General features: G+C 36.3%; 1 long non-coding RNA gene across 1 annotated transcript in view; it reads right to left on the reverse strand.

Moving 5' to 3' along the window:
• Nucleotides 1-397: 397 nt before the first annotated feature.
• LOC113968352 overlaps nucleotides 398-24,490 on the reverse strand; it is a 45,248-nt gene continuing 21,155 nt past the window's right edge. The window contains exons 2-3 of the long non-coding RNA XR_003534485.1: nucleotides 21,596-21,606; nucleotides 398-690 (exon numbers count right to left, since the gene is read on the reverse strand). This is a non-coding gene — a long non-coding RNA (uncharacterized LOC113968352). The remainder of the gene's footprint in view (nucleotides 691-21,595; nucleotides 21,607-24,490) is intronic.

Genomic DNA, 24,490 nt, shown 5'->3' on the forward strand with positions numbered 1-24,490 from the left:
AGCATAACAGAAATTGAACTGTCGCTGAAGTCAGGGAAAAAGCTGCTTCACTGAGGATTAAGAAGATTGGATTTTGGTTACCTGCACGCTATATTGCATGTGAATAAAAAGAGGATTTTAGTTTGCAGTATAAGTAGTCTATTAATCCTAATAAATGCAACCATCTTTCCTGCAGAAACATTTAACATGAGTTTAGTGCTTTTACCTCATTCTAATACTTCTGTCATAAAATAGCACAAAAATAATGTACTATGTTTAAAGAAAACCGCAGGGCTGTCTTGTATAAGCTATTGAGAAAGATTTATTGTTTTGAGCTTGAAAACAGCAAGAAAAACATAAGAAGGTTAAGGGCTGAACCTAGCTCAAGAAATGAAAGCAAAGCAAAATGATCCTGCTTCTATGGCTTGTGATAAACCAGTTGGATAAACATGAGCAAAACAGTGATGCTTCCTTTAAGAAAACATATTTTAAATAAGCAGCAGTCCCTTCCTTTCCAAGTAGTTGCTTGTAGTTCTAGCAGGCATTGACAACTGCTGGCACACCTCTATTGTGATGCTGCCAACTCAGAACGGTGCAGTTTTGTCCAAATCCTCCTTCCATCTTGCTTTCTCTAGGAAGAGCTTACTTGAAGTAAAAGAAGCTGTTTCATCTTTAAGACCACCACTGTTACTCCCTTTGGGAGTCCACATGCTTCTGTTTTAAAAGATGGAAAGAGTACATAGGTGAAAAATTGCAGTACAGGCAACTAATAAGGACCAGTGCATTATTTATGTATGCAAATACACACACACACAACTCTATAAAATGGGGGTTATTCAGTCTGAGGAGTTTGTGTTCACAGACACAACCCTGGTAATACTGCATGCCTGAGTTCTCAGCGACTGGAAATGCCAAAGGGCTAGTTACATATGCCTCTGACAATGAATAATCAGCAAGGGATTGACAGTAAGCATAGGTAATTTTGATTGAATAGACTCCCTAGGTTCACCTGGACAATTCAGAAGCCCATTATACTTGTTTAATGAACATGAGTAGAGTAATAGAGATCATTCATTAATTCACTACGTTAATTGAAGCCAGTATTGTTACCTTTCGTCTTTGTTTAATACTGCCATTATCTGACCAAGCTTTATATTGTTGATATATTTAATACTCTGTGAACTGTTTCATGTTGACTTTTTGATGTGTTATAAAAAATTCAATGAATTTCATTAAGAACAGGACTGAAGTGGGATAAACAGTAACTCCAACTTTAGTGCCATCTATATTTTAATTTTCAGTGTAAAATGTTCTGCCTGACCTTTTAAAAAGCTCTATTATATTAAATTAGGATTCTCTATTTCAAACGGTCTATGTTCATACTGGCATTTTAATAAACCTTGGAAAAGGAAAATATTTATAATTTAAGTTTTTCCATCACCAGATTCATGCCAAAATTGCAGAACATTTTATGTAAAAGAATATATATCTTCAAGTAAAACCAAGAAAAATGGCTTGTGTAACTTTGCAGCCTTTCATCAGGTAAAATGAATGAGGTTTTTTAGTCATTAAGATCTTGTCTAGGTTTCTTTCTTTGTCTGACACTTTTCGTTCCAAACCTGAACTTCGGGATAGTATGTGAATTTGCTCATTTATTCATTTTTGGATAGTCCCAGGCCCTGTCTTTGCTTTAGCTGAAAAGACTGATGGCATGTTAACACTTCTGAGGTTATTTGTTCTTAAGTACATCTTCTAGGTTATATGTCATAATGACAAGCAGCCAGCATTGTAGGTGCCAGAAACATTACAGCCCTGTAGCAGGGTTACAGTTCATAGACTAAATCAGCTCAGAAGATGTATGGGTGGTCCAATGATTGCTGAATGCTCAGTCCAGGAGTTTAAAAGAGAGAATCAATGAGCTGCAACTGTGTAAAATAGGGGTCAAATATGTACAGCTGAGGCTCCACATATATCAGATAGGGCTATGTTTTATCTTCTGCTGTGTAACATTTGTTACTGAAATGTGGCTCAGGAACACTCTATTAAAAGTAGATTGGTATTAATTAATTCAGATTACTGTCTGCTCCAGAAGACGTCAGGATAACAGCATAGTTCTAAGCCTCCTTCAGAATATTGCTGTATATCTCAAAATCTAAGTACTAATTCAAAATTACTAAGCAGATATTCAATCAAAACTCTCCCCTCCACTGACTGTCCTTTGGTCTTGTATCAGTGACTTTCTTGCCAGCACAATCTGCTCTGCCAGTCATAGCTTCCTTGCTTTTTTATCTGTATGACTTTATGTTTCATTGAATGGTTGAATCTATTTCAGGTCTTTATAACTATTTCTGGATTGATAAATAATATTCTTTCTATGGTGCTGATTCAGTTTCTTTGGCATGAAAAGAAGCCTTGTACTGACTCAGAGAAACAAAACCCCAAATTCAGGTAGACCAGTGAGAATTCAGGGAACCTCATCAGCTCAGCAAATCTAGCTTGCCTCCAGCACATGAGAGAACAAGTCTGGAAAAATAAAATGTCAGTTCAAACATTAAAATCCTTAATTTTCATACTGTCATTATTCATACAAGTCTATAAGAATTTTTATGGTGACTCTCTGTGGGTTTCCATCCTGCACTTCTGGAGTAACCTAAACTGCTGCGCTATCCTTAACACTGAGCTGCTCTTGTCCCTACCCTAGCCTGGAGATGGTTTCAGAGAGGAATTTGATCTCAGACCTACTTTCAGCAAACAGAAGCCATAGCTCATATCACTAACGCATTTTTGAGGGAGAATATAGATTTCCTCTGCAATGGGTGGTGCTGGTAAGGGTGCTTGGAGGACACAGAACTGCTACAATGAGAAAGATGGAGGATGTCTGATCCTCCCATTCGTTGAATGAGGAGTCTTCTTGTTGTCCTTGTGAGTAATTCTGAGGTTGAGGTTTCCAAACTAGTGTTTGGGAAATTGAGATCAGAAGAACTTTAACCTAAGGAATGGAGAGAAAGAAGCTGTGAATGGTAAAAGAAAAGATAGATAAATGTGAATATAGAAGTAAATAAAAGCAATACCATTGAGGAAAGAAAAAAGCTGCTAGGAGGCACCAATATTAATAAGAAAAATACTGCATATAGACAGTATAATTTTAAAGTTTTATATTTAATCTTGTAAGAGAATTGGATATGACCATTAATGCTGTTGTAGACAGTTCAGAATCAGGGAAGAAGAATATAGATAAAATAGGACATCTGAGAAGGGAGTACAGGTCACTTAACTGATTTTAAGAAGGGCCTGGATTATTTCATAGAATCATAGAATGGCCTGGGTTGGAAGGGACCTTAGAGATCACCTAATTCTAATTCTCCTGCCATGGTCTGGGACACCTTCCACTAAACCAGGTTGCTCGAAGCCCCATCCAACCTGGCCTTGAACACTTCCATGGACGGAGCCTCTACAACCTCTCTGAGCAACCTAATTTCATGAAAATAACCTTGTTTATGGTTACTGTAAGAGGGACCAGATGTTCAAGTCTTCTAGCCCTATTTTTTAATGCTTTGTTGAAAGAGAAGATTCCTTTATTGGCTTATTAAAGAAAATTTTATGTAATTTCATGTAGTTTTCTTTTGTTTGGCTTATAAACTAGTTTCTAATCAGCAAAAACATAGAATACTTTATTGGAGCTTCATCTTTTTATTCAATTCAACCTTTATTTCATTAAATCTAATTAAAGTACCTGTCAGCAATTTAATTTTGAAACATTCAATATTTTTTTCCTTTCCTTTGTAATGGGTGATGAACTTATGTAAGTAGAATAGTTTTTGTTCTGTTTTGTTGTATTTGTATATAACATCCAATAAATCTAACATACAGCAATGCAAAGCAAGGATGTGGCCTTATTGTAACCCTAAAAATTGTAAAAAAAAATAAAAATCCCTGGTTATTAAGAAGAGCAGTTGCTATAGTTTTCAGAACACTGTTTTAAGAGTGTCCACCTTGCTTTCACTATCAGTATTAGTACTCTACTCAGTGCTTAAAAGCTTTATTACTATTCATAACATGGGAAGGTGTGGCAATAAATGTACCTTTTCACCTACAATAAATCCTAGATGTTTTAGAGTGAAATGAGTGCCCTGATGATGGAGGATACAGAGAAGATGCAGTTACTGAATGATTTTTTGCTACAGTCTTTACTGCAAAAGTCAACCCTCGTCAATTCCAGACCCTGGAATCAAGAGAAAGTCTGGAGAAAGGAAGATTTTTCGTTGGTAAAGGAGTATCAGGTTAGAGGTTATTTAGGCAAACTTGACATCCACAAAGCCATAGACCTCAATGAGATGCAACCGTGAGTGCTGAGGGAGCTGGCAGATCATAGAATCATAGAATCAGACAGGTTGGAAAGGACCTCCAAGATCGTCAAGTCCAACCCTTGATCCAACACCTCCATGATTACTAGACCATGGCACTAAGTGCCACATCCACTCTCATCTTAAAAATCTCCAGGGATGGAGAACCCACCACTTCCCTGGGTAGCCCATTCCAATGACTGATTACCCTCTCTGTAAAGAATTTCTTCCTAATATCCAACCTAAACCTCCCCTGGCAGAGCTTAAGACCATGCCCTCTTGTCTTACTGATAGCTGCCTGGGAGAAGAGACCAACTCCCACCTGGCTATGACCTCCTTTCAGGTAGTCGTAGAGAGTGATGAGGTCTCCCCTGAACCTCCTCTTCTCCAGGCTAATCTCAATCTTTGAAGGGTCATGGAGAACAGGAGAGGTGTGTGTGGAGGAAAACCAGTGTCACTCCAGTCTTCCAAAAGGGCAACATGGAGGACCCAAAATGCTACAGGCCACTCAGTCTCACCTCTGTCCCTGGAAAGGTGGTGGAACAGCTCATTCTGGATATCACCTCTAAGGATAGGGAACAAAAGAAGGTTATCAGGAGTAGTCAACACTGATTAAACAAGGAGGAAATCATACTGGACCAGTCTGATAACCTTCTATGATGCATGACTGTCCAGGTGGATGAGGAGAGAGAAGTGGATGTTGTTGTCCTTGACTTCAGCAAGGCTTTTATCACTGTCTCCCATAACACTGTCATAGGTAAGATCAGAAAGCATGGGTTGGATGAGTGAACAATGACATGGATTGAGAACTGGCTCAGTAGCAGAGCTCAAAGGACTGTGATCCATGGCACAGAGTCTAGCTGCAGGTCTGTAGCCAGCAGTGTTCCCTGGGGGTCAGTACTGGGTCCAGTCTTGTTCAACTGTGACCTGGATGAAGGCACAGAGTGCACCCTCAGGAAGTTTGCTGATGATAAAAGACTGGAGGGAGTGGCTGGTACACCCAAAGACTGTGCTGCCTTTCAGGGAGACTTGGACAGGCTGGAGAGTTGGGCAGAGAGGAGTCTAAAGAAGTTCAACAAAGGCAAGTGCAGGGTCCTGCACCTGGGGGGGAAAAACCCCATGCACCAGTACAGGTTAGGGTCTGACCTGCTGGAAAGCAGCTCTGTGGAGACATTCAAAACCCAATGGGACATGATCCTGCTTTAGGCGAACCTACTTTAGCGGGGGGGTTGGACTACATAATCTCCAGAGGTCCCTTCCAACCCCAGCCATTGTGTCATTGTGACTTCATTCCATAGGTCTGAGAAATAATTTTGAAATATTGAATATAGATGTTATTTTTGCTATGGGCCTTGAGGTTTGAGAATTGGATAGGTAATAATTCTTCCATTAGATTCTTTTATCACTTATTTTGTTACTTTAGCTACTAATGATGTTTTATTAATATGTAGCTTTCAGCATGACAGAGAAAACCATTATGCATTTTACCGTGGGGTAAACAGTCTTTCAGATACAAAATAAAATAAAAAAGAAAGCTTTTTTATTAAGCCAGAAAAGACAGCCAAACAGGTCACTAAATGTCAATATTGTTATGTTATTTCAATGTGATTATGCCTGTCATGAAAGAAGAATGAGGTATTCTATAAAGTGACCAGGGGATAAGGCTTTGACCCATAAAAAATGCTTTTTGGACCAGAGCTGGTTCAATTTACCACACATAGCTAATTGTGGAATAGTTAACCACTGAGACTAAGTTAACCATTTAACCTCCTTCTGGAGCACATCAAGACAGAAAGACACTCCTTCCAGAGAACCGTTTATTTTGACTACTCTAAATATGTATTTTTGGATAATAAGCCGCTGGAAGTGCTTTCCCCTCTCTCTCAGTAGACTAGAAGCAGCACAGATCTAAATTAGTTGGTTCAGATTAGATGCCTGACAAGATGGCTGACAGGAGGTGAAACTCTCCCAGAAAAAACAAAGCCAAGGCTTGTAAGGGGTTTAATTCCAAGTAAAATCAATAGATGACAATAAAATGAAATAACCTACAATAGTTTCTGAACAGAATCCTGCCTAAAACAGCAGTGAAAATATAAGGCTGCTTTGGGATATGAAAATGGACCTTTTCAGGCCAGAACTGGAAATCTAATAGCCACACTATTTGCTCTGTAGACTTTGTAATAGAAATAATACAGATCCATATGGGGAAAAAAATTATAGTATTGCATTTTTTTTTGCTAAAGTGGGAGAGATCTTTTGAAAGACTATCAAAAGCTAAACCTTTTTCCAGAAAATCATCTGAATTCATCATGGCATTTGAGTGTATGTACACGAAGGTTTGCGTTTTTGCCTGAGTGTGGACCACATTCAGCTCCACTTGAATTAACCCTAATAATGGACTGTACTTGTGTATAAGATATTAAAAGCAGTGCGCAAAGATTTAGTCAAAAGAAAATTTGCCTAGGAAAATATTAGATACACAAAACTACATTTTCCTTATTGTAAGTAAACCAAATTTAGTTGATTAAATAAGAGAACCAAATATTATTATTTTCTTTCACTTGTTAAAGAGAATCCATCATTTCTGTCTTTAACTGTAGCAGCCTTGTTGCTGTAAGCTGTTAGTTTTTAACAGTTATTCAGTCCTGTTCCCACTTGCAGCAATTATTTCAGCATGGAAGCAGGACTGAACCCAGCTGCTTAGATTCCTTCAGTTTTCACTTGATCTTAATACTCACAAATTTCCACTGTTGCAATTTATAAGCACCCAATTTATTAAAATATTTTTGAGACGGATTTTTGATAAGGACCTTGGAATCTGTCTCAAGGATATTCAAGCTTAATGTAAGTCATTCAGGCCAACAGGCCAGAGTTAAACAAAAGTGTCAAACTAATTTTAAAGAAAACTAACAAATTAAAAGTATTCTTTTCAGATCCCAAGCAAAGATACTAATTTAAAGGCCTACTTCTCTGATAACTCACAGAACACACTGATCTGGTTGGAATCTCTGCTTTCCCAGAGACAATGAAAATTAAATTGCTTTTACTTAGTTTAAATATCAAATCACTTTTTATGCTTAGCAGAAGTTAGACCTTGATCACAAGAGCTCATTTAATATAAAAGACATAAGAAAGAGACACAAGCTCCTATACTCTAAAATGCTTTATAATACAGTCCAATTTACATAATTCATATTCAGTGCTGTAGCTAAGATTAAGTTTTATGAAAAAAATAATTTCTTTATGCACATGAGTATGAGTGAGTAAAGATCACTGGAGTCTGCATTTCTTCCTGCAGTAGCCCTAAAAATCTATGTCAGGGCTATAAACATGGGTTTTGGTTATGCATAGTTAAGGTGGGAAATCACATTTCTGACTGATAAGAATATAGAGGACTTAAAATTATTTCCACACTTATTCAGAAAGAGAAAAATCTGAACCTAGTGTGGATTTAGAGTAAAGGGACTAAGTATTAGCTAGGTGAGAGAGAGAGCAGCAGTCGTCGTGGTTCTGTCAGAGTCCCTCTACCTTGGACATCTCAGCAGGCCCAGGGACCTTGTCCTTTTCAGACAGGTATCATTGGTATTCACATAAATCCACTGTCTGTGCCCCAGTACACATCTTCCATGTAAGCCATATTTTGTAGAACACAGCAAACATAAACAGTCCTATCCTTTGAGATTCAATCCCTTTGAATCCCTCAATTTCCTCTGCTGCAAACTGTATATTCTGGTTCAATAGTAAACATAAATGTTAGCATGCGGACTTACAGAAATGACAATAGTGGTAACAACAGGCAGGCATTCACAAAAAAATATACAACAAAGTGAAGGAAATAACTTAGCCTGAAGACATTGAATTAAGGAATCACTAGCACAGTGTCCCAAGAGGGACTCAGAGGTATCCCTGCTACTCATTTTCTGAAGCTGGAGGGACAAATCATTTCTAATCCCTCTATTGACTGCCATCTAGGGGCCCTAAGAATTTTATAGTGCATATCTTTTGTGCCATCAGCTGTATTACTTTATGTATAGAGAATATAGAGACTAAATTTTCCTCTTCTGTCACCTTATGGTCATTGATCCAGCAGATGTCTGAGGCTGAAGCCTTGTAATTGTAAAGGTTATCTTGGATAATAAAAAAAAGAATAAAAAAAAAGAAACTGGAACACTTATTTGGAGTTTTTGCTTGCTTTGCAACCAGCATGAAAAGTAAAACTATAAAATAGGTGTGATTAGTATCACCTCTGACTTTATACAGTAAATTTGTAGTATCAAGGCATTAATAATCAAAGAAAAGGATGGATTTTCCTGAGCTTTAAACACTCTCAGCTCCCTCTGACATAGCCACAATTTCTAGATTATTTCTATTTCAGAAAATCATGTCTTATATTTTGTTCTTTAGGTGTAGTTTTCATTCACTGGGCTTTGAAACACCACAGCACTACTCATCCAAATTTTTCTTTGAGAAGATCCCACACTCTTTTGGAAAAGCAGGAATATTGCCACTTGTTTTCTGAACATTTTTGCGTACAAACTGTCCCGGCTCACTGAGTTACTCCAGGAACTGTTTCCCTAGTCATTAAAGAGGCTGCACTGTGCTGTCAGTTTTAGTCAAGGCCAGAGGAATTATTTTATTTTTTGTCTTCAGTGTGAAATATACATGTCCACTCACATACTTAGGTATCCTGCATGTAGTTTTCTTTCTCTTAGGGAAAGGTCTGCCTATCTGTCATGAAATATGAACTATGAACTACAAGTTATCAACAAATTACGGAAGTTACATTTTAAAAATGGGAACTTAAAACATCAGAGTAGCCTTCTGTATGCATTCAAAGAGGCTAAATCTGTTTGACACTTGACCATTATTTTTATATGAACAATATAGCCTTACGATGCTGAAAGCTTTGTAATATCGAACTGTCTGACCTCTTTTTCTTTTTTTTTTTTTCATTTTTTCTTTTTTTCCAGGATGGTATACAGAATTTAATTTTAATTGGTTGTTACATTGCAGTTTTATTGTGGCCACCCAGGGATCTTTGTAAATAACATGTTACAGCACAAGTTCATTTTAGTCAGTAAATACAATTTTAACAGAGGTTGCTTATTTATTTTATTCCATTTTGAGGGAAAATTAAGTGGGAAAAAGAGCAAAGAAAACAGTGATGTGTTTTTAAAGATCTCATTAAAAAATAAGCATCTTACCTTCTACCTACCTCTGTGACATAGAAGGTAACATATTTTACATAAAAGACTTACCTTGACTTTAAGTCTTTCCTTTCCTGACTAATTAAGACCCCCAAACACGAGGCTCAGATATACAGAAAAAATTCAATCAAGACCTATACATGCCTCAAATATCACTGTATTGATAAATACATTCTGTGGGGAAAGAAAAGAAAAGGCTTTTCTCTTACAGTTCTCTGCTTTGACCCAGGTAGAGAATGATGGAGGGAGAAGACAAAGTGGTACCTTCATCATTCTCAGAATTAGTGCAGCCCAGAAGATACTGAGCCAAATTCTATTTTATTTTTTTGCTTCAAATCATGTAAAACCAATGGAGCAATTCACAGAGTTAAAGGGAAAGTTACTATGAGTGAGAATGACAGAATCTGGTGCTCAGAACAAAGTGAATATAACTTACAACAGTAAGTTGGGCTGTATAAGACATAATGCAGTGCTTGAAACCTTTCTTCACTGAACTCTTAAAGTAAGTGTCAAGTGGTACAAAAAAATTTCAATCTGAGAACTTGGAATGAGGACTGTGAAATTTTAAGACACATTAATGTACAAGGACTCTGCATCTGAAATAGGTTATGCTATGAATATGTACACCAGAATAAAAAGAAATCATGTATATTTTTTAATGATTTCTGAGCAACTGCTAACTTTTTAGATGGTGTCAGATTATTGCCTACAGTCAACTATTTTCCTACAACAGTCACATTGTGGACAGAGAGCAATCTTTCTGTACAGTATTAGAGTAGAACTAAAATGACTATGTCCTAGCAGGGCTGCAACTTGTTATGTTGATTGAGGTGAGACACATTTACAGTTTTCTACCTACAAAATTAAACTAATTACACTTTTTAACAATACCTCATTCTCTGCTTGACTTTTCAATACAGAAACCATTTTATATTATGTGTCTGTACCTGACTGAGTGAAACTCCTACCAGGAGTACATAAATGCTGCTGTAATAAGTACAGTAATCTTAAAACATTGTTTTGTGTATAGTTCATTCAAGAGAGAACAAAACTAGATTACTAAAACATCAGAATACTTGTGTTTCACTTACTTTATGGGCTAGAGGTACCTTAGATGCATGGGTAGGTGTCACAACAGTGCCTGTTTTCCCATACTAAATATGTCTTTGACCAAAAACATAATTTTTTTGACATGTCTTATAAGCCACTCTGTGTGCATATGTGTAGGAGGGGAGGACTACCACTGAACACAAAATTCAGTCATTCAGACTAAGCGAAAAGGTAGTGCTCCTCATCTGGCGAGTTGGGCAAGCAACAAATAGCCCTTCCCTTGAGGACCTGCTGACAAGCTACAGTGTGTTTGCTTTTCTGGGCCATTTCACTTAAATAAAACTTTAAGCAGGTGATTTAGTTTCTAAAGAGAGTCTCAGAGAGAGATTATTCTGGCAGGTGGTCCTTGTTGCCAGCATGCTTGATTGGTACAGTAAACCTATTCACTTATATTTGTGGATAACTTTCAGTTTCACCCTCTGTAGAGTACTGCTCTTTCAAGCACCACTTTTACACCCTCTTATGTAGATGAAATTCAGGCTGGTTAGGACTCCTTTTGCATTCTTGTGTTTAATTTTGACTATATAGTAAATATGTGAATAGAATCACAGCCAATGATAAAGGCAATATTCCACTCTCAGCTGCCTTAAGCGTTCTTCACTATCAACAAATGGCAGCAGATGGGCCTGTTTGCTTATTTGTTTTTAAGAGAGAGAGAAAACAAAAGAGATTTTGTGATATTTTATCCTGAGTTGTATGGGGCTTTGGGGTACAGACGTCTCGGTAAAGTTCGCCTCAGAATTCTGCAGCACATAAACTGCTTGTGCTTGTTTAAGGCAGTATTTCTACGTGCGGATTTTTTCTTTTCCAGCAGAAAATATTTCCAGATGATTCCTTGCACAGTTCCTCAGCCAATGTTTCATATGTTTCAAGAAATGTCTTGTCTGTGGACTGCTAAGCCCTTAAAGCCTCTGATCTATTCTGTGTTTACCAAAGCTCTTTGCTTTAGGTCAGTGCTCTCTGCACATAGTTATAAAAAAAAAAAAAATCTCTTTGAAACACCAAGATGTGGCTCACCTTAAGAGAGGAATAAAATAGTTAAAACTCAGATATGAGACTGAATGCACTGGACTAAGTATCGCTGCATAAAGGCTGTCAAAAATTGATGTGTATTTTGGGCTCTGCTTCTTGCTTGCTGTTTTTTGGTTTATACAGTGAAATAATTATTAATTTCTCTGACATAAAGAAATTAATTGCGATTTACTCTCACCTAAACTGTAGATCCACTATAGTTCTGTTTGCTGATGCAGCAGATGCTTGTAGAAAAAATAAGATGGTATTACTATGACAATGAAAATACCAACTGGTCTGTATTATGCAATTCAATATATTTTATCTTGATCCTGGATGTACTTAAATATAGAATAACTTTTTTATTAGTTATTAGTTAAGTCTATTATCAAAAGTCAAAGACTAAACAAGCAGTAAATACAAAATAGTGGTATCTGTCTGCCTAACCTCTAAACGTGTCTTTAACCCACAGCCAGATTTTAAGGGAGCTTAAGGCAGTTAGGTACCTGAACTTAGTTGTTATTCATCTATCATCTTGCACCACCTTTTTTGCACAGAATCTCCATAACTATAATGTAGGTTTTCTGTCTGAAGTTAAGCACATCTCACTTGATATGCTTAGATATGGTATACAAACACCTGTGGGAAACTACAAATCAAAGCAAAATTCCCATGTGTTGAGGATGGTAAATGCTCTCTCATCTTTTTCTCTATAAAAATGCCATTCTCATATTCATTATCCATTCTTTTTCTTACTCACTTGTGAAAGACAGGAAGACTTCTTCCCAGTCCAGGAGTAATCAGGAGGCCTTGAGCCTAGAGATCAAAGATAAGAAAGGAAGAGGAATAGACAAAAATAAGAGAAGGGAGAGAAAAATTGAGATCTGGACAAAAAAAGAAGTAAAAAAAGAAGATTTTTTTTCTGCTAAAATATTTATTTTACCTTTTTATTGATAAAAAAGTTTTATTATAAAAAGAGGGCTTTCTAGATTTTCCGTCTTATTAAAAAATACAGATAAATTTCTCTGGGATGCATAATTTTATTCCTAAATGAAGGATTTTCACTTGAAACCAACTTCTACATTACAAAGAATTTTTGTATAAAATGTTCTTTTAGTAATGAATTATAGATACATTGTATCCTGCACTTTCTTCTACAACTTTGTTCCCATATGGTGAAGTATCGGCTGTCGCTATTGTAGTTGATTTCTTAGTGGATGACTTGCCCATGTCAGACAGCAAACATGATGCAGAGCCAGCAAGAGCAGGCATTTTCCCAGTCCTAAGTTTGGTAAGTTTATTTTCTTCATCCTGATTTTATTGACTGCATTTCAATTGGTAATCCTCTCCTGGCTCAGCGTTACCTTTAAATGAACAAGTGTAACCTCAGAGCTCTTTGCCCATACTGCCACAAAGACTTCTGATTACTATTTTCAACAGACAAAAAACCTATTTCCTACCACAAATTAAAGCAACATCTTACTTGTCATAAGATAGACAAGGTATCTGAGGAACAGGCTGTTCTCTGGTTGTCAGGGTAAGATGCTTATTTTTCTGCCTTTCCTCCATTTCTCTTTATTTAGACCTCATGTATGTAACCATCCAAGCAGAAGATGGAATAGTTATTTACCAGAAAATTGAAAGAAAGGCATGATGTTACCATAGGAAAGTAGGGTTCAATGATTCCACTTAGAGCAGAGTGTCAGAGAGAAACAGCGGTCACCAAAGCAAGATCCTCAGCTCTGGTGTGATCTTCTATAAGCTGTGACAAAGCTAGAAGTAATGGCTGTGTCAGTAGCAAGAGGGAGGAGGCCAACACTTGCTCACAGTAGCCTCCTCATGCATCACTGTCAAGCAGGCTGTAGAGAAAAAAAGCAAATCCTCACTGTGAAATTGTTTCTCAGGCTCAAGCAGTGGCAGCAGCAATGCAGTTTGCTGCTCGTGTAGAAAAGGTACCAGCAAAGGGAACAAAGGTAACCCCGTGGAAACAACTGCTTGCTGAACCCATTTAAACAATATCTCTGCAATGTTAGTAAAAAAGCTGCACAATATAAAGATGGAGGAGGAGTATATTAAGTGAGTGTGGAGGTGAGGCATGAGAGAAAGACAGTGCTTTGGAAAAAGAAAACACTTCAGCTAAATATTCTTGACTGATTGCAATTCGCTGCTCTGCACTTATTGCAAGGCAGTGAGAAGTAGATGTCAGGTAGGGTTCCTGTCTCTTGTTCGGGACCAGATTATACCCAACACAGTAAACAAGAAACTGCCAGAAGCTGACCAATCAGCCTAAATTATAAAAATAATCAGCAATTAGAGTACCATGAAAAATATTTCTGTTTGTTAGAACTTCCTCTTTGCAATGTTCTGGGCCTCCCAAGCAAGGGAGAATAAGCAACTCAGTATCAGACCTGGATTCCCCAAAAAAAGCATATGGAATAGCAAATTTGTACTGGTTTCTGTCCTCTTTAGGCTTGATAACAAAGGCAATTCATGGTCAGAAACATGAGTTTTCAGTGTCATAAAGTCCTACAGTGCCATGTCTAGAATATCTATGCAAAAAAACCTGGTTTCCCTAACTTATATAGGCCTTTTCTGCCTCAAAAGTAATAAGTTAGAAATGGGGACTTCTCCTGAACCTTCTTCATTTTATTTTTATCCAGCAATTCTGACTCTAAGACAAAAGAAGGGCATGATCCACTGTAGTTTCCTGTGCCTATTAAGTGGACTAATATCTTTGAAATGAAGAAGGCAGACTGTGTAGTCCGTCTCAGCACTTCTCAGCTCTATAAAAAGATCATTCACTCCACAACACCGTAGATTTTGATTTGAATTTGTAGTTTATTACTATCCATGATTACTCAGTCACAACTTTAATGTATACAAATAAAAGCAAGTGTGTAAAACATTGACTTCAAATAGAATCACTAATGTTTTGCAATTTTTACCACCCTTTGTTTAACACTGATATCCAATAAATAACTATTGTTAATAACAAAACTGTAACTGAAATAAATGCAATTCCCACTGAAATATAAATGATGTATTTATGAGAAGACTATGCTGTCCTATGGGACAAATTACTATATAGAGTATGCTGGAGAATTATATACAGTAGGGTGGAGAATAAGAGCGTAAGCTTCATGGGGGAGAAAGTGGCAGGATGCCTGAAAATTTTAAAAGTATGGAAATGCAAAATTTGACCAGAATTCACTATTCATATATTTATTGTGCTAGTGTTTCTTTAAATGTTCTTTTCTTTCATATCACATCTGTATGCACAGCCCACTTCTTAATCATGCTATTTTTGTTAATTTTTTTTCCTGTGGTTGGAAAAATCTGAGATTTAAGTCCATGAAAGCTCCTGCTTGCTCTTTCAGCAAATTAGTAAACCCACTGGTTCTAAAGAAAAAATTTTATTATCTTCTATTTCTTCGATAAACATCTAGATGAGGAATCTATTCCAAATCAAATACCACATCCAGATTTAAAAACCTGTGCTTACAAGCTTAATTTCTTCCATCAGTTTCTAAACTGATAGACTCTCTTGACTAAATATGAGAGTTAGCTGACTAGGAGAAATCCTGCTCTTGCCTTTGTAGGATAGTTGTTAATTTGTTTTGCTAGATGTCTACTACTCATCTCTGTTGGAATAGCACTTTCGATTTTGGGTCGTTCTGCCAAATAACTGTAAAACCTGGACATTAATGAGGTTTACGTACCTTTATGTACACTTTATACATCTGAAATAATCAAGCTGTAACTACACTTCATATATTTGTAATTATACAGTGCTATTATCAAGAACAGAAGTTATTTTCCAAAAAAAGAACCCAGTTTTTGCTTTATATACCTGAAAAGAGAATAATTAAGAATACAAATTAAGTATATAGTAATAATGAATTTTAATAAAACATTTAGCATTCTTTTAAAATATACGATCATAAACCCCATAATAATTTCAACTATTATCCACCTTGCTGCAGGTGAATTAAATGAAAGAAAAAGTAGGAGTATACTTAAAATGCAATAATTTGCATGTTGTGATCTAAAACAATAATATATTTATTGTGACTGTAAACAGTAAGGCTTTTTTCCATTTTATATTGTAGAATTGAAGATTTGGGGAGTAAATAAGCTCTTATACTTTAATTAATACAGTCTTTATTGTGTATTCCTAAAAGCAAAATAAAAATATGACTAATAGGCACAGTTTGCCTGTGAATTAAAAATAGTTTCCTTCAAAATATTATAAAATGCAAAAGTATACAGCACTCAGAAATATTTCTTTAATAGAATGTTTATGAGTTGAAAGACTGAAAAAGTACCATGTGATAAAATTGCAGTTTCCATAGTAACCTTGATTGTTTTTAATAGCAAGGTAATAAGAAACATAAAACATGGCTTGATTGGCAGCTGCCCTAAGGCATCAGCTCCTGTAACACAACTAAAATGCATTTTTGTTTATTAATATTAAGAAACAAGCTCCTTTTTTTTTCTTGCTGCTGACTTTATCACTGGGTTTTCAATGTCTAGAGTTTTGTAATATGCTCTAAAACCAGTAATAAGCTCTTATAAAACAAAAATTAGAACTCCCCTGAAATGTAAAACATAGAAATGTTACTGCTTTTACCCTGTGTTTGCAAAGGGTTAGAGAAACGAGATGCTTGTTATTCCTTCTGTGTTAGTAATTATTTTTTTTGTACTGAAGGTTCCGCAGCTTCAACATCTTTAGACACAGGAGTAAATTTCTATCTGCTTTCCAGCAGGACAATAACTTACACTTATCACTTATTGTTAGTAACTCTCTTTTTTCTGTTTAATCCAGACATCTCTTGTCCATATGGTGCTGCTTTATTACAATTTCTTCCCTAGGAACCTTCATATCAGAGGGATATCAGCTGTTTTAATAATTGCAATCACATGACTATGTTTGCCCTGCTTGGATATTTGACAACCAGGCATATGGGGGAAATGGTATCTACCCTGAAAATAAATGATGCAGGAGCCACCCATGAAAAAAATTTGAGATTGATGGATTTTATTTAAGTTTTTCTGGATGCCTTGATTCTGAGAGTAGACACCTCAAGCCACACCCAGTAGTGCTGTTGTTATGGTGAAGTGAGATTCCTATAATTTTTACAAGTCTTTTGCTAAATGGTTTTTACCCCCTAAAATCAGAAAGTCATGTTTTTTACTGAACCTAAAAGTAACAGGAAGGAAGAGTGGGAGGAGCTTTTCTACAGCTATCAAAACTCACCCTGGATCCTTCTCTGGGCACAAGGTCAGATCTTCTCAAAAAGTGAACCAGAGCTCCCTTTCTTCTTCTTAATTTCAGCTTCAGCCTAAAAGAACTTTGTGAGGAAATGTTGATTTCTCAACCTGTACTCTCTGCTCCTCCACTGGACTCCTCATGTGGCTGCACACCAGTTTTCTTCTTCAGATTTCCTATCAGAACTAAAGGTGGACTTGAAGCCTACTTTGGTACCAGTACTTCAGAGAGGCTGACAGTCAAAAGGCAGCTCAGGCAGCTCAGACACACTCTTCTGTATGTGTGCAGTCATAATCCAAACCTATTTCTTCTTTTGCTACTCCAAACCTGTCTCCGTGACTCCATAGTGAAGGCATTTTTTATTACTTTCTCTACTATTTCTGATATGTAATAGAGATCCCTAATAATAATTTGTTTCCTTCTTTATTCTCAGGTTACTTTATAGCTATGGCATCACAAATTCAAAACTCCTTAAAATCAGAACAGCAGCTTTTCTACCTGAGTTAATGACATCATATGTTGAGTTAAAAAACTGTGATATGAGATCTACACCACATTGCACTGCCTAACAGGGTGTCATAAAATCATCTTGGGGATAGTGCTTCTTTAGTTAAGTTTCACTGCTTACTTTATTATATCACTGATCTCATCAGGTCCACTCCTGCAGAGTCATCGCATAAACTCTCCAGATGAAGAAACCTGGAATGAAACTTCAGAGTTGAATACATCCAGCATAATCTTCCTTTTTTTTGCCAATTTTGCTTGGCTTTTCTTAATCAAGCCAACTACATCTATAGTTCACAACTCCTGTGCCATTTCATGAACATTAGGAGAATGTTTTCACTGATACCACCAGAGCCAAAAGAAAATCTATGCAACACTCAGTAAATGTAATTCTCAGTAAAGACAAACCAACATAATGGTAATAGGGAAAAACACATCAAATGCCGAGAGTAAGGAAAAGAGATCACAACAAAGATAGCGTGATTAAAAGATATTGAAAAACTATTTTAAAGGCAATATTAATACTTTACCATTCAGTCACTTCAGAGTCATCAGTGTAGAGTCCCTACCAACAGATTAGCTGATACATCATCATCATCATAATTACTGTAGGTAAGGAGCGCTGTTTCACTTTGTGTTGGTGGATGACCAAGAGGTTTATGATACACACATCAGAGTACAGCTGAAAAAGACAGCAAGGTGGTTCAGGCCCAGACTGACTGGTGTATATTGCTCTATGAAGAAAGAGTTTCTCACCCTCCTGCTTACCACTGTTAGACTATTCCAAGTAGCGGTGATCGTTTTCAGACCGTTCTTTTGCTGAAGAGTGTTAGAGTAAGGAACATTTCACATATCATTAGAATGTTACACTTGCTATCATGAAGAAAGTTGTTAAGTAACTTCGTAACTGCAATATGATGTCTGGGGCCAGAAAAATCCCAGGTTTATACAGGTCTATGCTCCAACTTAATCCCTGTGCTGAGCTGTAAAAGAATTTCAGATTGTGCTGTGATCTGGGCATGCTTTTGCACATCAATCTTCCTTGTTTAACAGAGAAGAAATGCAGACCTGGGTGGGACTCCAGGTGAGCAATGACCATTGCCCCTGTTATAACCTTCTAGGTTATAACCTTCTAGGTTATAACAGTGGAACTGTCCCTTCAAGTAGTTTCTGAATTCTCTTCATGTGACTGAAATTGTGCATTTCAATATTTTCTTGATCCACAGAGATTAAGTCTTCACTAATTCTAATATTCACCTATGTACTTGCTTCACAGAAACCTCCTTTTTTATTGTAATCTTGACATCTGTTCATGTCAACTTCAGGATGATTAAGGATTTCCCTTTTCTTCTCCATAGACAAAACAGAAAATTCTGGCTCTCTAAGTCCTCTCATACATCATCTTACATGCTCTGTAAGAGCATCGTATGTACATGCTCTGGTGGTGATCTGTAAACTTCTGATTTGAGAATCAATTATAGGAGTATGTGAAGAATTACACTGGCCGAACTTCAGAAATAAGAAAAGAAATATGCAAAATTGTGGGTGAATTGAAGAAAACTTCATCAGTGTGATCTGTCTAGTCACAAATGCAAAAATAGTATGACAAAATTTTAGCTGATTAGTGTATTGGTTTATTACTGAGAAAGTAGTTTCGCTGCCTTGCTATTCATTATGGACATTCTCTTTCCTAATAATAACAAATTATGGCAGCCGAGAACTCCGATATTTTTCCAGGAACTATGTCTCAGTCTAGCCATGCTTTCTGAACAAATTTTATCCTGCAATTAGTCTGCCAAAGTATGGGACAGTGTGCTTCTATGACATCTTTGGCTAGTAGTGTACTGAGGATTGTTCTTACACCTCAGTCTTTTCAGCATAGTACACTATATAGATGTCTATATATATACTTCATATGCATATATCTATATATTACATACATGTGTAAATGTCTGTTGGCCTCCACGTGCATGTATAATGTATCTACACCCTTTAGAGCAGTGGACTGTTAAGATCTGTACCATTTCCAAAGTTCCAGTGCCTTAACATGCTCCCTTCAGACAAGACCATTCTGAAGAAATTGACTGTGAAATAAAGAAACACAAAATTACACTTTATTTCTGAAAGAAGTTACAGACTAGGGAAAACACTGTTGATTACAGTCTCAGTGTTCTCATCGCCCATATGAACACTGGTCTCAGCTCTTTGTGCTTTGTACTTTAGACCAGATAATCCTTCTAGGTACCTCCATTGACTATTGTATCATAGTCTTTTGAGCTTTCCAAATAGATAATGGAGTCTCTTCCCATTTTCACTTTTCCACGGGGGAATTTTCATTCTACAGCTCCAGCAACTCCATATCCTGAAAAGAGCCATTCAAACTTAATGGTCCTATTAGTGGCAAAGTATTGTTTCATTAAACTTCAGTCAGGAAATATAGATGGTCTCCGTGGGCTCAGTCACAGCTACTCAGACACAAGCATCTCATCAGGTACCCTTTTCCCGCAAGTTCAGGAAGCTCAAACCCACACAGAGCTTAAATGCAAGTAAAAACCTCATACAAATACATCCCTACCAAATTAGTCATCCTAGGGAAAATTGATATCCACTTTATTTTTTTATTCTTTCTCAATCTTCAAATCTGTTTTCTCAGACTGGGTGAGAAACAAAACATAGCTTTGTTTAAGACAAGAAACACACAAATAAACAAAACAAACAAAAGGAAAAACAAATCCACAGAACTATAAATTTCTTATTTTATAGAATCATAGGATAATTTAGGATAGAAGAGACCTCTGGAGGTCATCTATACCCTAGGTGATCTTCTGTTCAAAGGAACGCTGGCTTCAAAGTTGTATCTTGCTCAGGACCATTTCCACTTGAGTTTTGATTATTGCCAAAGACAAAGGTTCTGTAGCCTGTCCAGGCAGCTCTCATTATAATTTTTTTTCATTCTATGCAATCAGAATTTACCTCACCAAAAATTGTACCCAAAGCATCTAATCCCTCTACTGAGTACCTGCAAAGAATCTGGCTCCATCTTTTTCTGTAACCTTCCAATAAATACTTGAAGACTGAAATTAGATCCCCTTCTTTGGGGATCTTCTTCCATCTAAATAAAGGGAGCTCCCTTGGTCCCTGCCCACATGTTATGAGGTCCAGGCCCCATCATCTTGTTTGTTTACATTTTCTCCAGAAATCTGCCCCGTAATAAAAAATCTTTCTTTGTATTTTCATCAGTATTTTTCTGGTCATGTAAATTAAAATGTTTCTCATTCAACTGTTTGATTCCATTTGCTTGATTGCAAGAGTGCTTTCACATACTGGACTCATCAGTCCATCTGGTGTTTTTTTTTCTTTTTTTAAACTCTTCTGTCTTTAACACACATAAAACATTTCTAATCCAATCCCTTCCTTCCCCTAAAAAACCCACTGGTAAAAAGACATAGAGGCTTTTTCTCATTAATAATTTGCTGTTTATTTATACAGTAGAAGCTATATAGCATTTGAGTAAAGTGACAAAGCTACATGATATTAATATTAGGCTGCTCAACAAGCTGTGGAAGTGGCCATAGCCCATCAGCTAGTTAATTAATGAAAAAAATATGAGAAGTAGAGAGCATTTACTTCTGATATTGCAAAAAGAAAATAAAAAGGAAAGAAAAAAAAGAGAAAAATCGTAACATAAATTGCTTCAAAATCTTTCCGTTTGAAAATACACTTTTGTGTTAAAGGCACTTATACTACAGCATACACTGAGGGCTGAATTATCCCACGTTACTTACACAGAAATACTTTGCAAAATGAAAAAATATTGTGATGAGATCCTTTCCTGCTATTCAAGTTTGATATACTTTCTTCTTCCCCATATTAGATACGAATCCGCTTTCCACATAAGCTGTATTCTCCTAGTTCTACAATAATCCCACAAGAGTTTCAAAGACCTGAAGCCATCTTCATGAGAAATGTAGTTTTGCACTGGCTTTGACTTTTGGCTCCTCCCATGTTTTTTCTTTTGAATAGAATTCCTGACTCTCTTATTTGCAGAAATAATCAAAATTGGCAGCTGTTTTCTCTTTTTCAGAAAAAGAATATCAAAGCTAGGTAGTAATTTCAGCCTCTGGGCCCATCACACAGGACAACTTTTTCAGATGCCTCCCCACACAGCAGACTGAAATCATCCCTTTTCTAGTTGTCTCCAGGGTACAAAGTAGTCATCTCTATATCATGTAAAAGAAAGAGACATTTTGTTGCCTCACAGGAAAGCAAAATAATAGTATGGAAGGGACCTTACATGTTATTAAATAGGAGAGATGATGTAGATAGGATGTAGGTAACAGATGAACAATAGTTATTTCTTTCATTAAGTAATTAAAGAAGAAAAAATAAGTTGTAAGAGATATTTATTTTTAAAAACAAAATTTTATTTTTGTTTAAAACATTTTGTTGTTCCTCTAATTAGAATGAGTAGAACAAGATATTTTGAACATCTTTATTCCATTTTGTTTGGTTTTTTTTCTGATTAACTTTAAATTGCTTTGTTAGTAGCAATTAGTAAAGCCAGACATTATGTTTTATTAGGCAAAAGCTTTTTAATGGAAACATGTCATTTTAATAACACATTTTCCGAGGAAGATTTAGCATAGCAGGTATCCCAATAAGGTCCAACACTCAGGTGAGAGAAAGCTAAATTCAGGTCCCTGCTTTATCTGACTCATTTTACAGCTTTATAGATATCATCCAATCACTAAGAATCTCGCTGTGATTTTACTTGCATGTGTGTAAACATGCAGAGATAAATCATAGAGGAGTCATAAAGCTCTGTACACAAAAAGTCTGGCGTACACAGATAGTCAAAGACTGTCTTTCAGACAACTATATCTCGGTCTGCAGATGTCACAGTATATCTTTTGTGCATTTAATTTGCACTAATATATTAAAAACAAGATTTTATTAATTATTAATTAATCGATAAATTCAATTTTTGTTAATGTCATGATCTGGAATTACACAATGTCTTTTAAACCTGAATTACTGACTATCAGTCCTTATTTTTCATGTAGGTTTTTTCAGATTTTTATCCAAGTGTTCTGGCTCAAAAATTAAATTTAATTGAACAAATCCTAGGTCTATATATCCTTCTGTATCTCTGCTTATATATTTTCTTTTTATCTATAGATATATCTAACACTGGAAAATTTTTATAATCCATAGTGTTTTACTGTGTTGAATACCCGTTTTAGTGTAATGATGCATGTCTCTAAGTTCTTAGCCTGTGCAGCTACTTACCTGAGAATGTGAAATAAACAGAAAGACTTACTAAAACCAATGATGGCACAGTAGGTCACAGATAAAAGTAAAGACTGCCATGAGAAATTACACTGCAAATATATATCATTATGTCTGAAATGGACAGTGAAAATGCATCAGAGTAAGCAACCTGTCTCAGCAGATTGTTCATTATTTTTTTGTTTGTGTGCACTGCACATGTGTGTGTGCATTAACTTAAAGCAGCTTGGAATTTTTTAAATTCAATCCTTTTAAATGCAGCTGAAGTTCTTGCTGCATTATTTTCATTTAGTGAAGATTTTGTAAAGGAATACCTTCTAAAAAAGAGAATTTCTGACCAGATCTCAAGAAGCATTCATCTCAGAAGAATCAGCTCTAACAGGGATATACCAGATCCATGTTTCCCTTTTTTAGATCAGATTCTAAAGCTTCTAGGTTCGATGTTCCAGATGAATTCTAAACTACCAGAATCATGGCTAGATTAAGTTGCTATTTTATTTTGCTGCTTTCTTTTTTCATGAGCTTAGTAAAATCTTTTGCAAAGTAGATAATATCTTTAAATTTATAACAATCTCACCAAGCTAGAAAACTTGAGAAAGTATTGTGTACAGACTTGGGTTTGATTCTTTTAGTTTAAAGTCTTTAAATACTGGTCTAAAAGAGGTTGAAGCCCAAGTTCATTTCCTGAAGTGTCATGGCACTAGAGTAGAGTTGGAGAAAGGAGGAGGACATTCACTGTTTCCATTGTTTTCATGTGCCTTTAAAGTGCCTTACTTTGGAGCAAGATGAGCCAAATATTAATTAGCTAAATATTAACAAAGGTCTCCTATTCTACTTCTACTTGATCAAGAACTAGACATCTTCCAGTCTTCATTCAGAGGTTTCATTCTTGGAAAGAGAAAGAGGTACAATAGAAAGAAGACACAAGCACAGAACATTCCCTTCTGCACTACAAGTCCAGATTTTTCAACAGCTGAGGATTTTATAACAAATTAATACAGAGAAAAGGCCAAGTTTATAAAAAGATCTCAGCTTTGAATAAGATACCTTTCCAAGCATGTTGATCATATAATTCTGACTTGTACACCCAGATTCTCTAAAGACATCCTCATCAACTTGTTGGAGTCTTTAGAAAGCCTACCCAACAAATTGAGTAATATAATTTTATTATTATATTCAATTTAATAGTATTCAGCTTGCAGATGGTCCCATAGCAAAAAGGAGTAGTTAAAACACAAAATCAGCTCATAGTTCTGAGAATTGAAAGAGCCTGACATTTTCCTTTTTAAGTAAATACCATATTTTAATTGCTGCAGCCCCAAGGTAACCATAAAGTCATGCACTGACAGCTCATGCAGATTTCATGAGACTGTTTACTCTGTTGTTCGTGAAAAAAAGTTTGTTTAGCAATTGCTGCTGCTCCTGATGCTTACATCACCTGAAAGTGAGAAAGCATCTTCCTAAGTATGGAATAAAAGTTCTTAATATTTTACCTGTAATGAAAACCCTAAGAAAAAGAAATCTGAGTGTAGAGTCAAAGTGAGGAGTTGTGAAGAGTACAGAGATGGCTCAAGTGTCAGTTTTGTTGCCTGGCTGTGCCTGCCACCTCCCATTTTTTGTGTTATTTTTGTTCCATTTAAGAGAAGTTGTGGATGCCCCATCCCTGGAAGCATTCAAAGCCAGGTAGGATGGGGCATTGAACCTGGTCTAGTGGAAGGTGTCCCTGGCTGTGACGGGACAGCTTCAAACTAGATGATCTTTAACATCATTTCTGACTC

Source organism: Neopelma chrysocephalum, unplaced genomic scaffold (assembly GCF_003984885.1).
Source record: "Neopelma chrysocephalum unplaced genomic scaffold, ASM398488v2 Primary Assembly neopelma1_67, whole genome shotgun sequence".
In the NCBI taxonomy this organism is placed as follows: domain Eukaryota; kingdom Metazoa; phylum Chordata; class Aves; order Passeriformes; family Pipridae; genus Neopelma; species Neopelma chrysocephalum.